Source organism: Poecilia mexicana, unplaced genomic scaffold (assembly GCF_051168715.1).
Source record: "Poecilia mexicana isolate PSO_F unplaced genomic scaffold, ASM5116871v1 ptg000100c_RagTag, whole genome shotgun sequence".
Classification (NCBI taxonomy): domain Eukaryota; kingdom Metazoa; phylum Chordata; class Actinopteri; order Cyprinodontiformes; family Poeciliidae; genus Poecilia; species Poecilia mexicana.
Window position 1 is genome coordinate 12,501 of NW_028263437.1, and position 3,044 is coordinate 15,544.

The following is a 3,044-nucleotide window of genomic DNA, read 5'->3' on the forward strand; positions in this document are numbered from 1 at the left end:
CTGCCTGGAGGTCAGGGCCTGCAGCTCCAGGCCTGGTTCTCTGCCTGGAGGTCAAGGCCTTTAGCTCCAGGCCTGGTTCTCTTCCTGGAGGTCAAGGCCTTTAGCTCCAGGCCTGGTTCTCTTCCTGGAGGTCAAGGCCTGCAGCTCCATGCCTGGTTCTCTTCCTGGAGGTCAGGGCCTGCAGCTCCATGCCTGGTCCTCTGCCTGGAGGTCAGGGCCTGCAGCTCCATGCCTGGTCCTCTGCCTGGAGGTCAGGGCCTGCAGCTCCAGGCCTGGTTCTCTGCCTGGAGGTCAGGGCCTGCAGCTCCATGCCTGGTTCTCTTCCTGGAGGTCAGGGCCTGCAGCTCCATGCCTGGTTCTCTTCCTGGAGGTCAAGGCCTGCAGCTCCAGGCCTGGTTCTCTTCCTGGAGGTCAAGGCCTGCAGCTCCAGGCCTGGTTCTCTGCCTGGAGGTCAGGGCCTGCAGCTCCAGGCCTGGTTCTCTGCCTGGAGGTCAAGGCCTTTAGCTCCAGGCCTGGTTCTCTTCCTGGAGGTCAAGGCCTTTAGCTCCAGGCCTGGTTCTCTTCCTGGAGGTCAAGGCCTGCAGCTCCAGGCCTGGTTCTCTGCCTGGAGGTCAGGGCCTGCAGCTCCAGGCCTGGTTCTCTGCCTGGAGGTCAAGGCCTTTAGCTCCAGGCCTGGTTCTCTTCCTGGAGGTCAAGGCCTGCAGCTCCAGGCCTGGTTCTCTTCCTGGAGGTCAAGGCCTGCAGCTCCAGGCCTGGTTCTCTGCCTGGAGGTCAGGGCCTGCAGCTCCAGGCCTGGTTCTCTGCCTGGAGGTCAAGGCCTGCAGCTCCAGGCCTGGTTCTCTGCCTGGAGGTCAGGGCCTGCAGCTCCAGGCCTGGTTCTCTGCCTGGAGGTCAAGGCCTTTAGCTCCAGGCCTGGTTCTCTGCCTGGAGGTCAAGGCCTTTAGCTCCAGGCCTGGTTCTCTTCCTGGAGGTCAAGGCCTTTAGCTCCAGGCCTGGTTCTCTTCCTGGAGGTCAAGGCCTGCAGCTCCAGGCCTGGTTCTCTTCCTGGAGGTCAAGGCCTGCAGCTCCAGGCCTGGTTCTCTGCCTGGAGGTCAGGGCCTGCAGCTCCAGGCCTGGTTCTCTGCCTGGAGGTCAAGGCCTGCAGCTCCAGGCCTGGTTCTCTGCCTGGAGGTCAGGGCCTGCAGCTCCAGGCCTGGTTCTCTGCCTGGAGGTCAAGGCCTTTAGCTCCAGGCCTGGTTCTCTGCCTGGAGGTCAAGGCCTTTAGCTCCAGGCCTGGTTCTCTTCCTGGAGGTCAAGGCCTTTAGCTCCAGGCCTGGTTCTCTTCCTGGAGGTCAGGGCCTGCAGCTCCAGGCCTGGTTCTCTGCCTGGAGGTCAAGGCCTTTAGCTCCAGGCCTGGTTCTCTTCCTGGAGGTCAAGGCCTTTAGCTCCAGGCCTGGTTCTCTTCCTGGAGGTCAAGGCCTGCAGCTCCAGGCCTGGTTCTCTGCCTGGAGGTCAGGGCCTTTAGCTCCAGGCCTGGTTCTCTTCCTGGAGGTCAGGGCCTTTAGCTCCAGGCCTGGTTCTCTGCCTGGAGGTCAAGGCCTTTAGCTCCAGGCCTGGTTCTCTTCCTGGAGGTCAAGGCCTTTAGCTCCAGGCCTGGTTCTCTTCCTGGAGGTCAAGGCCTGCAGCTCCAGGCCTGGTTCTCTGCCTGGAGGTCAGGGCCTGCAGCTCCAGGCCTGGTTCTCTGCCTGGAGGTCAAGGCCTGCAGCTCCAGGCCTGGTTCTCTGCCTGGAGGTCAAGGCCTGCAGCTCCAGGCCTGGTTCTCTGCCTGGAGGTCAAGGCCTTTAGCTCCAGGCCTGGTTCTCTGCCTGGAGGTCAAGGCCTTTAGCTCCAGGCCTGGTTCTCTGCCTGGAGGTCAAGGCCTGCAGCTCCAGGCCTGGTTCTCTGCCTGGAGGTCAGGGCCTGCAGCTCCAGGCCTGGTTCTCTGCCTGGAGGTCAAGGCCTTTAGCTCCAGGCCTGGTTCTCTTCCTGGAGGTCAAGGCCTTTAGCTCCAGGCCTGGTTCTCTTCCTGGAGGTCAGGGCCTGCAGCTCCAGGCCTGGTTCTCTGCCTGGAGGTCAAGGCCTTTAGCTCCAGGCCTGGTTCTCTTCCTGGAGGTCAAGGCCTTTAGCTCCAGGCCTGGTTCTCTTCCTGGAGGTCAAGGCCTGCAGCTCCAGGCCTGGTTCTCTGCCTGGAGGTCAGGGCCTTTAGCTCCAGGCCTGGTTCTCTTCCTGGAGGTCAGGGCCTGCAGCTCCAGGCCTGGTTCTCTGCCTGGAGGTCAAGGCCTTTAGCTCCAGGCCTGGTTCTCTGCCTGGAGGTCAGGGCCTGCAGCTCCAGGCCTGGTTCTCTTCCTGGAGGTCAGGGCCTGCAGCTCCAGGCCTGGTTCTCTTCCTGGAGGTCAAGGCCTTTAGCTCCAGGCCTGGTTCTCTTCCTGGAGGTCAGGGCCTTTAGCTCCAGGCCTGGTTCTCTTCCTGGAGGTCAGGGCCTGCAGCTCCAGGCCTGGTTCTCTGCCTGGAGGTCAGGGCCTGCAGCTCCATGCCTGGTCCTCTGCCTGGAGGTCAGGGCCTGCAGCTCCATGCCTGGTTCTCTGCCTGGAGGTCAGGGCCTGCAGCTCCATGCCTGGTCCTCTGCCTGGAGGTCAGGGCCTGCAGCTCCATGCCTGGTCCTCTGCCTGGAGCTCCATGCCCTGTCCCCTGCATGTGTGTGCGGTCCTGGAGCTCCATGCACGGCCCCCTGCATGTGTGTGCGGGCCTGGAGCTCCATGCACGGCCCCCTGCATGTGTGTGCGGGCCTGGAGCTCCATGCACGGCCCCCTGCATGTGTGTGCGGGCCTGGAGCTCCATGCACGGCCCCCTGCATGTGTGTGCGGGCCTGGAGCTCCATGCACGGCCCCCTGCATGTGTGTGCGGGCCTGGAGCTCCATGCACGGCCCCCTGCATGTGTGTGCGGGCCTGGAGCTCCATGCACGGCCCCCTGCATGTGTGTGCGGTCCTGGAGCTCCATGCACGGCCCCCTGCATGTGTGTGCGGGC